At 41.9% G+C, this 14,371-nt stretch overlaps 1 protein-coding gene across 2 annotated transcripts in view; it reads left to right on the plus strand.

Annotated features, from left to right (window-relative positions):
* dab1a (DAB adaptor protein 1a) overlaps positions 1 to 14,371 on the plus strand; it is a 213,620-nt gene that overhangs the window by 105,890 nt on the left and 93,359 nt on the right. The gene's annotated exons all lie outside the window — the stretch shown is intronic.

Genomic DNA, 14,371 nt, shown 5'->3' on the forward strand with positions numbered 1-14,371 from the left:
TGTCTATCAGTATCTCTGTTTCTCCTTTTTTGTCTAGTTGTGTGCTTTTGTGTCTGGCATGTGGTTACATGTTTATTTGTGATTCTGTTTATATGTGTGTGTGAGTGCTGAAGCCTCAGTGTATGGTTCAGAGTGGGAGATACATTTTCTTTAATTCTGTTTTTCAGTAATTCTCATAAATGGCAAACATGGAAGAAACGATTGTTTCGATTATTTAGATTGATTCCCAAAGACCTGCGTTTTTTTTCCGGCACCAATTTGTTTCACAAATGAACATGCTGGTACATATGAGTGTGCAACACACACACACACACACACACACACACACACACACACACACACACACACACACACACACACACACACACACACACACACACACACACACACACACACACAAATACAAACACGTACCGGCACACATGAAGTCACACATAATGGATGTCAAAAAGAATTGTTTGGTTTCCTCACCATGGCAGCTGAGACGCAAATACTTGATCACATACACAAGCAGAGCCAAACACACTGACACACTGTACCCACACACAGACAGACATACATTGAGAAAATTGAGGGTATGTGAAGAATGTACAATGACTTGTAAGTCCAGTAAGTGTTGCAGTGGAAAGGAAGAGCACCAGGGAACGGGGGAGGTGTGGGCACAGGGGCACTCCGGGGTCAATTAGTATTCATAAAAGACAAATTAATCCATAGCTGTGGCCTACAAGTAATACCAATTACTTTTGATCACCTAATCAATTACAGTTGGTTAGGGTTACTGTAGCTAAATAGAAAATTAACTGCGACATTCACCATTGGTGTTGAGATGACTTTTCATCAGCCCCCACATCGGACATGTTAATTTCCTCATCAAGGTGGAGAATGGAAGGATATTCGCCTGCCTGGTCGAAAATGCACACTCCTGCCCGCACATATGAAGCCACACGCAGTTATTACAGGCCCTTTATTAAATAACCCTGCGGCCCCTTAATAGACAAATAGCATCTGATTCTATCAAGCGGAGTATAGAGAAAGAGAGAGCGAGGGAGGGGAGAAAATTAACGGAGTCCTCGGTGGCAGAGAGAATATGCAGCACTGAGAGACAGAGTAAATGAGTAATTCAGAACTGATTGATTGTACAAGAGAGAGTGAAAAATGGAGAATGAGAGGGAGTGCAAAATAGAGAGAGATAAAAAGGGCGATAGATTGCCAAAGAGGGGGAGGGACTGGCACACAGAGGAAGAAAATGGAAGATGGAGATTTGATAGATGGATAGTGAGACAGAAAGATTCAGACGAGAGGGAGATGGAGTGGCAGTCACTTCCCAAATCTTTGCTTTATGGTTATTAAGTTTACACTCCACTGCATGCTGTCTGTCTGGTGTTAGTGCACCTTTTTTTTTTTTTCCATATCCAACCCTAACCTAGTTTAAGTTCAGCCATCGCCTCAGGCTTGTGGAAGAGGAGTGGCAGCAATATCAGGTCAAGCCCGGGGAGGAGAAAAGCCCAGTAGTTAGTATTCCCTGAGTGTCAGAGGGGGATGGAGGGGAGAGGGTGTCTGGTGGGGGCAGGGAGACCAAAGTATGAAGGATGAGGCTTTGACTTATGTAAAACAAAAACACGGCTCCCCTTTAAGTCCTGTAAAATGTCTTTTGTAACTTTACCTTTAAGACCCAGAGATTATGTCCATTTTTATGTCTATCGTTGAAACCACAAGATCTTCCATTTCATCCATTTAATGGTTCAAGTCATTTCTGACTTTTTAGCCAAGCTAGCATTATGACTCAAGAGACAGCAATGTCAACATTTACTCCTGCACCACCAGCAGGTCATGCTTTTCAAGTCTGGTGAAGTATCTCAACATCTGTAGCCATTTAAAATGAAAGATTCCTGATGATGTATCCCACTGATCCCTTTACTTTTCCTCAAACATCACCATGAGGTTGACGTTTGAGATTTTGATCAAAATGACCTGACAACTACTGGATAGGATTTAATGAAAATTAGATACAGGCATTTGTGTTCTTTTCAGGATGAATTCCAATCTCTGTGGTGACCCCCTGATTTTTTTCTATTGTGAACATCAGGTCATTACTTTGTCCTACACTTCAGTTTATTATCACATACTTGAACAAAATTCTTACATTCCCATCAGCTTTTTGTTCAGTGCTAATTAGAAAAAAAAACCAAGCCTAAACCAAGTGGATGAACATGTTGAGCAGTATACTGCGTCACACTAGGGTTAACATAAACATGTTAGAATGGTCATTGGTTCGTTTTTTTTTAACTCTAAGTTTTACTGTCTGAGAACAGCCTCACTGAGCTCCAAGTACATCCAGTATTTAATCAAGTCCACTACCTTTCTATAAATTTAACCTGAATTGTCAAACTTGTCTGAGTGTGAACATAAAAACCTTAATCGTGCTTCATTTTCCAGAAGCAGGTGTTGTAGTGAAAGCAAAAGAACATTTAGCAGATATATTCAGGATAAACACTCCCTCATTATGTCAATAGAAATTAAATTTTTTTAGCAAATGCATTTGCTCATAGAAATTACTTGTTTATGAGCTTATTTTCTGGGAGACCAGCTTGCTTCTACTAAACTAGCTTCTAATGCTTCTTATGGAGTCTTGAAAAGAGGTCTGTGTGAATCTGTATATCTACATGCGTGTGTCTTCATACTGTAGATGGTGGATGTGTGCAAAGAGGTGACGACTAAGTTCACTCCAGGTGGCCGTTCATCACTCTTTCTGCTGTAAACGTGGACTAGATATCTGCGACATGTGTCACGTATGTGGCTCACAGCTTGACAAGTGTTGGTGTGAATTCATTTTCGCTCCTGCAGATTCATTTCTGTCTGCCGTCCATGTCTTGGCCTCTCTCTAATTTGTCTCCCTTCTCCTCCTCTCCATCTCATCCTCCCTCCATGTCTTTGAGGCCAATGGCTGAGACAGGCTGGCACGATGCACTATTGATGTGGACGGTTAGTTAGCTCTTCCTCCACATATAGTCCTTCCTGTCTAATTAGTGTCGAAGGAGCGGCGTATGAGCTGTGTGTGTGTGTGTGTGTGTGTGTGTGTGTGTGTGTGTGTGTGTGTGTGTGTGTGTGTGTGTGTGTGTGTGTGTGTGTGTGTGTGTCCTGGCCTCTGCTCTCTTATCTAAGAGCTCTCATTAACCAGGCTTTGTTTTCCTTAGCTTCATTAGCATTCCCGTGACAGCGGCTGTTGCCTCGGCACCGGGCTAAATGCTAGGCTAAATGGGCGCCATAAGAAGTCAGTTTGCCCCCTTTTCATTAACATTAGTCTGTTTACATTGCCTAATTGTTTGTAAGTGCGGTGACACAGCTTTCCCTAATAGCTGTTTGGCAGCGGCCCTACATACACAAGTGCTTTAAAATTGTGTGAGAGAAATCATCTTTCTCTCAGAATAAGTTGGACTCGCTGCTTTCACCTCAGGTGATTTCACTCGTCTGTGCCCATGAGGACTTCCCGACTAGTCTATTAACATGAAGGCAGCATCTCCACAGACATGCTTCCTCCAGGTGTAGGACACTGTGCAGCCTCTAATATCGCTCGCCAGCCTGAATGCAGAGAGGAAACGGAGGAAATAAGAACAAACAGCACCAGGAGGGTTGCTGATCCAGGGACAGGCGTGGGGCAGGTGGAGGCGGTAGGAAAATGGATGAGTATATAGCAGGAGGAGGGGGTGAAGGGGATGGAGGAGGTTGTTTTGGGGGTCCTAGTATATGTTCCTAATTAAGATGGGGTCTTTTCTGGGGGTAGTATAGTGAATCAGGGGTAAATATGTAAAGGAGACCAGACTGTCACACAAGAACACCTGTGCTTAGGTGATGCAGGGGCAAAAGGTGCAACTACCATCCATCTGTAATTAATCTGTAACTATGGAGACCATATACTGTAGCAGCAAGATGAGGTAGTAGGGTATGTTCAGCAGAGTCCCAGAGGGAGTTGAAAGGCCAGCTGCTCTGTATGTCCTCCATCCATTCTCCTCCTCTTTCTCCCACAAATACACTAGCTTGTATGTAGCATTCATTTTTCTGGATATGACTCGTGTTTTTACGATGATTAAAACTGTGATCAAATCTTAAAGATGAGATATCATGGCTGTACTGTGGTGTATCTGGCAGCATGCTATGCTGATATATGATTTCCTAACAAGTATGTGTATTTGAATTTAAAAATGTTTGCCTTGTTAACGCTCCCACCCCCTCTTCCTTAGGTCTTCACCAAAAGCTCTTGGGGTTTTCTGCATCGTACAAGGGTCTCATTGTGATGAATGTGGAGGTTGTGTTTTATTGATGTCACGCTATTGTCAGCGAGGCCACTGTGGAAATACCTTAAAGTGCCTCTAGGGTCTCGCTCCAAAAAACCTAAATAGACTCGCCTTCAAAAAGCGTCATCTTCTCTCATGAAATACAAAATCACTAAAAAAAAAAATTCTAAAAGTCATGATGGTGCCATTAGGTAAATTCACTCCTTTTAATTAGTGTTCTGGTGTTCCATCTTAAAATAAATCCATGATTAAACCGATATTAGCCCTCAAAGAGAGGTATGTTTTGGGACGTGTCTGGTTTAATTGACATGCCTGGGGTGTCTATACTGTTGGATTGTCTGACTGCTTGTTATTTGACAAGTTTTTTTACAAAGCTGGTTGTGTTTCTTGTCATCCATTAGTGTAGTGACTCCCAGATCACAGAGGTTAATTTTGACAATGACATCATAGTCAATAAAAATGACAATAAAACAAAGAAAATAAGTACAACTTATATTTGTCCAGACTTGAGGCTTCAGAACAGCAGTTCCCAAACCAATGGGTGATGTCACGTTGGGTTACCTCGGTCCCAATGGAGCTTTAAAACAGGGCAAAAGGGGGGGAAACGTGTTATCTATCTGAAAGTCATGCATATCAGTTTTACTGAATGTGTGAGGCCCACAGAATCAAAGAGCGTTGGCTTCTTCAGACTCATCATTTGAAACCACTGTTAAAAAAGTAAGTGAGAAATATGTTGTTGTAGAGAAAGAGATTCTTCAGCAGACATTTGACTAAATCATCCATGATGTAAAACCACAAGACATTTACTTTGGGCTGGAGCTGTCAGTTGAATATTTTAAGGGATTTATTGTGGCAAGACAGATGTAAGTAATCAAGAAGAAAGCCATCATATGCATCCTTTCTTAGCCTCCTCTTCCTCTCCATGCCTCCCCACTCTTCATCACTCTCCACTCCCCTCTCTCTAAACCGCCCACTAACCTTGTCTATCAGGATCCCAGCACTTATACATCCTTGCAGAAGCTGAAGTGGTCATTATTCACAGCTTAGGCCATGGCTGTTTGCTGCGAAATGGCTCACAGTTTGCTAACATGCGTTCAGAAACGCAATTAGCACAGCGATTAGCAAAGCTGTTTCCCATGTTAACCTGTCCGGCACCTCTCTCAGGACCTCTGCAGACAGACCTGACAATACACTCGTAATGAAAAGACATTCATTTCCATCATGCACTCATTCCCTCTGAGGTGGGAATAAAGCGAATAGGGAACCGTGTGTCATAAATATATGTAAGAAAATGAACAGAAATGCATTGGTCTTGTCTTTCCTTTTCTTTTCGTTTTTTTTTTTTTCTTTCTCTTTGTTCCTCCTTCCATCTCAGCCTCATGTTATCTCTGTATCAGTTTGGCCTTTTTGCTCACAGTGCGTCCCTGAGGATGCTTTTCACTCAATGGAAAACCCCTCCCTGATGGATTTACACACACACACGCACACAGAGCACAAAGTGGCAATATACTAATGTTATTTCAACAGAATGGCCAGTGACCCCTCTAAAAGATCCCTGCCATGGCTATGTACACATAACCTTAATAATTTACTCACACACTGCCCTCACACACACACACACACACACACACACACACACACACACACACACACACACACACACACACACACACACACACACACACACACACACACACACAAAGAAAGGGTCTAAATAATTTACAGAGAGACGTCGAGCCCCCAGCATAATAAGTAAGAAGCAGCCCACTGGCCAATTGCGCCCCCTCTCCTGACTCCTCTCTGACCGCATACACAGTTTAATCAGCTCATAAATATTGCATTGCTTGCTTACTTGATAGTCTCACTAATTCTGTATTCAGTTTTGTTTTCATTTAACTACCACTTAGCGAGTGTGCAAATTGTTGTGTAAAGAGACATATTGGAGGTACTTTTTCACATGCGCTACAACAATATGAATGCGAGGAAATTCAGACGTTTAAATCATCGTTGCTGTAATCACATACCATCAACCCACAATCTGTGTTTTTTATCTTCTGCTTTGTTTTATTACTTTAAACGAAGTGCCTGTGACTTTACTACCTACCTTGTTATTTTGTCTTTAAACACTCATTACCATTGTCAACTCTAACTGGTCTCAGTTTGACTGTTGTACTTTAAAATAATTCACCTTTCACACGCACACGCACGTACACACATCATACATGTTTCCGTCACTTCAGAGTACGACAGTGACTCATTTCATGAAGATTCACACAAAACATATCCAAGGTTTGCCCAACCCTAACAGTGACCTTTAACTTAACCCCAGACCTTAAACATTCACTCTCCTTTTTCTACAAAAAAAAAAAAAAAGACAAAACAAAAACCTTTAAATCATTTTGTTGTTGGACTCGAAAGTAAAAAGAGAGTATCTGAAAACAGTGCACCAGTACGTACCCCTATAGATCATAGAGAAGGTTAGAAACGGTTGGTTTTGGTATAGCTGTGGTATTACTATCCTAAAATGGTTGACACCATTTGATTTATGAGGCTTTGTGCTTTCAAATGATGCATAATGACAGAGCAGCAGCTAATAAATAAAAATATTTTAGCATCTCAAACATAATTCCACTAATAGCATTACTGAAATCCCACCATTAAATACCTCATGAGGGTTCTTTAATTCAATATCAATATATATAGTTTTTTTATACATATATTTTTAGTTTGTACATTTCCCAAACGAAACCATATTGTGGTACTTAATTCATAAGTCCCACAACACATACGGGAGACATTGTGCACTTACCAACACATAAACCAATGTGTTTAAGTTATAAAACAATTGCAGTAGTGATCCTGATCCTGATGTTAGGATTTACAGGAGGTCTTGCCAGACATGTGGAGGAGGTCCTGGCACATGAAATTTATTACAACGAGACCAATGTTATTGACTGTCTTTGACACAATGCTGGCTGTAGACTGTTTCTTCAGCTAAGGTGCCGGTCAGGTCTGTTGCTCTGATAATCTGAGGCTAATAGATTTGATTCTGCTGTTAAGTCTTTTTAGACAAATGTTTAGAGGCTCTTTGTTTTAACACAGTTAGAGGTTAAGGTAAACTCCTACTGATTTTAGTTGATGCATTGTCATACCTCTGCTCCAATGATGCTCCATTTTTGATAGAGGTCTAATTGAGAGCTCAGCCAAGCTAGAAGCAGCATAATTACAAAACTGAAGTTCATGCTTACCTTAAAGCACAATAAACTAATTTGGCACTGGGCCAAAACTTAGGGAACTTCATTTTGAGGGGAGCTTTGTGAAGAAAGTAGATTTAAGTTTGGTGATGTAACAAAAACCCGAAAGACAGAAAAGTAGCCTGACTAATGTTAAATTAGCAATCAAAATAACTGCGCAAACAAAAATCACACAAACAAAAACCACTGCAGAGTTATTCCACTCTCTCTCTATCTCTCTCTCTCTCTCTCTCTCATTTGTGTTTGACTGGAAGCACAGCAGTTGCACAAACCATCCTCTCTTAATTTTAACCTGTCACATTTTCAGTTCTGGTCGGTTTAAGATTTGGTGGTACTATTTACCTCGTCTTTACCCCCCTCTCGTACATGCCTGTCCCCCATCCTGACCTGGCAGATCCTGCTACTGTCTGGCCCCCTGGCAGCTTCATGGCCAAGAGGACTTCCTTGCTATAGCAGCACAGATCATGACAATTAGTTCAGACCAAGGCAAGAGAAAGCGGGAGAGGAGGGGCAGAATAAAAGGAGAATCAATAAGAGAGAACAAGATTTCTGTGCCCCCTTTTTCTTGTTACGCACACTTTCTCTTGCACTTCATCTCTCTCAGAGTCAGCAGGGGATTTTTCCTCTCCTGCAGTTATCTCTGTGAGTGTGTCATTTTGCTGGTAATTAAACCAACCGGTTAAATCAGGGATGCAGATACAGATAAAGGACCCAGGCTGCTCACTTTGTCCTTGTCTCCTGTTTACAGCAGAGGATTGTGGAGAAACAGGATGGAATATTATAAATCTGACTGGAGAAAGGTTCTGCAGTGGGAATCTCGAGTGTGTGATGGGTGAAGCAAGATAACTATTGGAAAAAATAGTGAGGCAAAAGGTATGAGAAAAGAAGACTGGACAGAGAAGGAGGTAATGGGAGAGACGGCTGTGGAGGGAGGGAGAAATGTGAAATAGGTAAAACGCTGAGCAAAGGGTGCTGCATGTCGGCCGGTATCAGGGGGAGTATTTGGTGGCTGGGAGCCAGTATGAGTGAGATGAGGGGAGGCGAGTCTGCAGAGCCAATAAATTACGGGCCTTCAAGCCCCACTTTACATTAATGGAATGTGCAGCGCTGCTCTCTCCAGTCGCCGCTGAGATTAAAGAGTAGGGAAATGGCTGTGGACAGGCTCTCCCGGCCCTGGCTCACTGTGTGTTATGGGCCCAAAGAAATCCACAGAGTGGCCCCGTGGTGCAGGAAACAGTATGAGCTGAACTTGGAAGTCCACACTGAGCATTTTAGTCCTAATATCCACCCCAACAAAACCCACAAAATATCTTTGCCTTGTAAACCATCGACTTAGGAGCTCCAGACCCAGCCAAAGTGTTTTTTAGACAATCAGCAATACCAGCAAGAAATCCTGGCTCGACTTGTTTATGTGAAATACTGTATTAAAGATCAGTTTCTGGGAAAGTCAACCAGGATGCAGTGTGGTACCCAGTTTCTGTAATCTGTAAGATTTCTTACAGATTATGTGGGATCAAGTGCGTGAGTCTGAAAGAATGGTGGAAGCATATCCACCTAAACCCTGCTCTCTTTCACAGCCCCTGAATCCATTACTCCACTATTCATCCCTCAATTGAACTGTGCCACTGCTGTGTCTCCGCCTGTCTCCTGGTGGCTTTACACATGTTTGATGGAATCAGATGCATCTGGGAAGATTCAATTAAAATGCCGTCGCCTTTCTTAACTACTTCTCATTGCTTGCATGTCTCCTGCCAGTCTTTTAAAGTGATTACACACAATTATTTCAATTAGATGTCAGGAAGTAGTGCCATCATCATCAGACAGTAATCAGGTTGTGGTGGAGCGATGGGAGACAGAAAGCGACAGCTCCTCTCATTCTCTTTCATTAAAGATGGAGGAGAACATTGCTGAGCATTTTCACTCTTTTCTTTTATTTTCCTTCCATTTTTCACCATGTGGCATACTTTTAGAAATGCAGAGAAAGACCCCCCCCTACATGCTGCTCTCATCCCTGCTAATGAATGAAATCCATTTCTGGATCTCTTTCTGAGAGACGGCTGAAAATTAGGGATTGAGTGAGACACAAAGAAAAGAGAAGGCCTCCTGTTGTCTCCTGGACACAGTCGAATAGTGCAGGAAGACAAAGACAGCCTTCTGGCTATACTTTCCACTGGGGAGCACTCGTAATAATGCCTCTGTGAATTCCTGTTGTTTCACTGAGGATTTTTAGTTAATTAAAATTGACGCTAACATAAAGAGTGACATTGATACTTGAACACTAGTATTCGTGCTGCCACTTATTTCTCCTTCCCTTCCTTCCTTAGTTTTTTTTTTGCTGCATTTTAGTATATACAGGAAATTAGTAAAACATCAACTACATATGGAAAAAAAAGAACATTCTTATTAGGTTAGGTTAGGTTCGGTAGTTACTTTATTAATCCCCGAGGGGAATTTTTTTTTTTCACTACAGCAGCATACATAATACATATTACTTTACATTCAGAAAAATAGAAACAAATGCAACAAACCATCTATATGTTGCTGCTGTTCAGCAGGAGCTCCTGAGTTGGGCTGTGTGAGATGGTGGTCTGTGCTCCAGTATGCTGTCCTTGGGGAGCTATAGGAGTTCTCTTGAGACTCTGGTACGGTAACAGAGCTAGCGCGTGAGCTGATGGGGCTCCATGTTGCGATAACAGAGGCTTTGCAGGCGGAGACACGTGCAGCATAACGAACAACCCGCCACCACTGCAGCACACGATGCATATACAAGCGCTCATTTGCACACACATGTACATTTGTACACAAGGTCACAAACACGCATGTGTTTACATACAGCATCTGTAATTTTTATATGCTTTTTGTATCATTTCCACACAACGTTATAAGCAGCAATATGTGCACATGTACACACAGGCTATTATGAGGCAGCCCAGCCCTCTGCAGCACATGCTTGGTTGCTTAGCCAAGGCCACGCTGACTGCATGCCTTACAGCAGCATCAGTATTCTACAGGCATGGTCCTGTGTCTACACCACTCTCCTCTCCCTCCCTCCGTCCATCTCTTCTTTTATGCCTCCCTCTCAGTTCTCTGTCTTACCTCCATCACTTTCGCCATGCTCACTTGGCTCTGCTTCCCCCCTCCATTCCTAATCGCTCTCTCTTTTAGTATAAAACAGAGCCAGATTTAGGCCAGGTCTTACTCCAAAGCTGCTGCGTATTCACCTATTTACTATTTTCAGCCTTCTTCTGTTATCTTTAAACTGCGTGCATCTCCCTGTACTCCCTCACTGCTCCACTTCCCTCCTTCAACATGTTCTTGGCTCACTGCTTCTGAGTTTTCAAGTCTAAGTGGGGGCACAGCATGCTAGGCTAATTACACCCTTAGAATCCAACCGTATTGGCTAATGTTGTTTTTCTGCTTTCCCTCAGTTTGTATTGTAACCAGGGGACGGGCCCATTAATTGCCCTGTTGATGGCTGTCATCATGCACACCCCTCTATGTCCGACACAGAGGGGTAGTGTGTGTGTGTGTGTGTGTGTGTGTGTGTGTGTGTGTGTGTGTGTGTGTGTGTGTGTGTGTGTGTGTGTGTGTGTGTGTGTGCGTGTGTGTGTGCGTGCGTGTGTCTCAGCGGGTGTCTGATGGGAGGGTGCTCAAGTGTGGAGGACTCATCATGGGTTATTAGGAGCATGCAGGGGGGCCATCAAGCGTGAGAGATAGAAAGATGAAGAGGGAGAGAGAAAGATGGAAGAGAGAATCATTTCTAAAGCAAACTATCGCTTTTCCTAAAGTGTGGCTATGAAAGAGTCATTATGTTCCCCTCCTCTCTCCTGCTCCTCGGTATGCTTTTATGTGTTTTGGATAAACTTTTTTTTTGGTCAGAGACACTGAACTTAATGAAGGGATTTACATGAAACTGATTTTTAAAAGATTTCATGGTCACAACTGAATCAGCAGAGGCTGAGATATCTCCTGACTTTTTGTCCTATGTGTGGGTCAAGCTCTTAGGATGCACACAATGGCATTAATATGAATGGTGGGGGCCCCAAGTAAGAATTTCACAGTGGGCCCTCTCACTCAGACTGTTTTCATAAAAACTCCAAAGTAACCATTCAACACAACTGGAATCTGCACTGTTTGTGATAGTTAGATATATAAATATTTATACCACCTTCCAACTTTGTGTACAACACTTATTGAGTCATTGCCTATTTTGTTTATCGTCATTGAAATGTTACATTATTCTGACCCAGTACTCAGGTTGATTCACTTCGGTTTCTTTATTTTCAATAATGACTAAGGGAGAAGGAATGCTGGAAATGAGGTCCAATGACCTTGCTCCCTTTTATATGTGATAACTTGTGTTGACTTCGTGATAGTTTTTTCTCAACAGTTTAACTTTTTAGCAAGAAGCTCTTTAGCAAATAGACAAGAAGTTAGCAGCTTAGGTTAAATGTGTATATGTGAGTGTGCACGGGTGTTCTCTTGTGTTTGAGGTGAAAGGAGGGGCCCCAGAAAAATGTTTGAATTGGAGCCAATCACAATTAATCCAACACTGCACCCGATTCAACTCTGTTGCATTTTTTGTCTGACCCTTCTTGCCCATATCTTTCACACACCCACAGTTTGTATTCCAGACTTTCTGTTATAGATGTGCAGCTACCAAGCCCAAGCTAAGCTGACACCACCATCATCAGGCATTAGAAAGCTCCTTCCAAACCACAGAAGACATTATACAAGTGTTTTTACAGGTTCAGCTGTACCACCGAAGACTAGTTAATCAACAAAAGATGGTTGAATGTATTTGCTGCACATAGATAACATGTGGGATGAAGTAGTATCATGTGGCATTTGGTGATGGACTTCAAATGGGCAGATCATTACACTCACACGCACACACACACACGCACGCACGCACACACACACACACACACACACACGCATTACATACAGTACACACACTGGTCCCAATCATTGGCCACTGTTAATTTCCTGCGACGCATCCTCACAACACATGAAGGCAGATAAGAATAAGGGATAAGAATCTAGACAGCCTTGTACGCCATGATTAATTCATTTCATATTCTGCTTGCCTAGAATGAATGTGCAGTTAATATTTAATATTCCCATGCTTTTTTCACATGATTGCAACATGATTATGGGAGAGACACATAGTGGGTGTGCATGGTTGGGATGTGAGAGAGAGACAATGTGAAGGAGATAGAATGAAAACACTATTTGCGTCATTGATACTCTTTCTGTACCTACCAGTAATGCTAGTGTGATGTTTAAGTGATTGGAATAGAAGGCAAAATTAGATTGAAAGATACAATTAGTGAGAGAGAACAGGGGATGACTGGTGGAGGTGAGGATTGAGAGGAGAGGGACAGCCAGCCACAGCATTACCATATGTAGTTCAGTGTGGGGGGTGAAATGAGTCCTGATACAGTTTGTTGTTGTGCGTCTGAGCAGAACAAGTATGAACAGAGTGAATCTCAGTCTTCATTTTCATGCTGTATGAAGTGACAATTTTCTAAGCAAAGCACTTACTATAAAGTGTTATATTGTATCTTATAAATTGGATGTTTGGCTTGGAAACAGGCTGAATGAAAGAAAAATTGGAGAAAGGACATACCAGTACGCACGCACACACACACACACACACACACACACACACACACACACACATACATACTGAAGATAGAAATGTCATATACATAATAATACTATCCTTGAAATTATGTTATTGTTCATAATTGGAGCCTTTAATAGGCCTACCGAGGGGTCATGGTGTATTAATAGTGTGTATTACAATAATTTACTAAATTCATGAAGCTTCCATGGTATTACACTAAAAACAACACCCACACATGCTTTGCAGCCTTCCTTTGAAAGCTTATGTTGTAATTATGTGAATGTACATGTAAATGTTCCTGCAGATTTATGTGGAGAAGGGTATTATGGTCAACAACAACAATGCGCTGCATGTGGCCCCCTGGTTTTCAAAACAAGCTGATTGGTTGAACCGACTTCCTGTTAGGGAGTCAAGTTTCAAAATAAGCACTGGATCTGAACTGGACATATTTAGTTGTGCTTTAAAATCACTGCTACAATTTGTTCACTTTAGTGCCAGTGTCACCTATTAGTTTGTGACCTGCTGTTCTGAAGCACAGAATCTGGCATCTTGTTTTTTTCTGAGCCAAAAGTGAACACATCTATGTGAGCTAGGGAGGAGTGAGAAGTGGATCTGACTGTGAGCCAGAGAACACTATGCCCCGTCCACCTATATCAGCAACCTGACTGCACCCTGGGCTTGTCAGTGAAGCCAGGCACGCCCCTAAACATACCTCTCTTTGAGACCTAATATCTAATTAATTATGGAATTATTTTCAGAAGAACCCACATAACACTCATGAGAAGAAGTGAATTTAGCCAATGACACCACAATGACTTCTGGAAAAAAAATTAATAATTTGTATTTGACAAGAGAAGTTGAATGGAGTCTTTGGAACCGTGGTTTTTTTTTTTTTTTTCTTTTTTTCAAACCAACCCCTAGTGGCACTGAGCGGTATTGCTATTTAAAGCACTTCTGCATTGACTTCAAACCTGGAGACTAAATTCCTTTTTATATTCAGTCTTAGGTTCCTCCTTCCCTGCCTTTACACATGCTCGTTATATTGTTGCAATAGTAGTATTGTGAAGGTACATAATATGAAGTAAGAGCCACAGGGCTGATGGAGAAGTTAATTAGAGGCCAGGCAAGTCATCCTCACCTTCTGACCCATTTCCACCCCTCCCATCATCCCCATCTACTTCTCCTCTCATCTG

This window comes from Embiotoca jacksoni, unplaced genomic scaffold (genome assembly GCF_022577435.1).
Source record: "Embiotoca jacksoni isolate LCO1_2020_lvr unplaced genomic scaffold, fEmbJac1.0.p SCAF_16, whole genome shotgun sequence".
Lineage (NCBI taxonomy): Eukaryota > Metazoa > Chordata > Actinopteri > Embiotocidae > Embiotoca > Embiotoca jacksoni.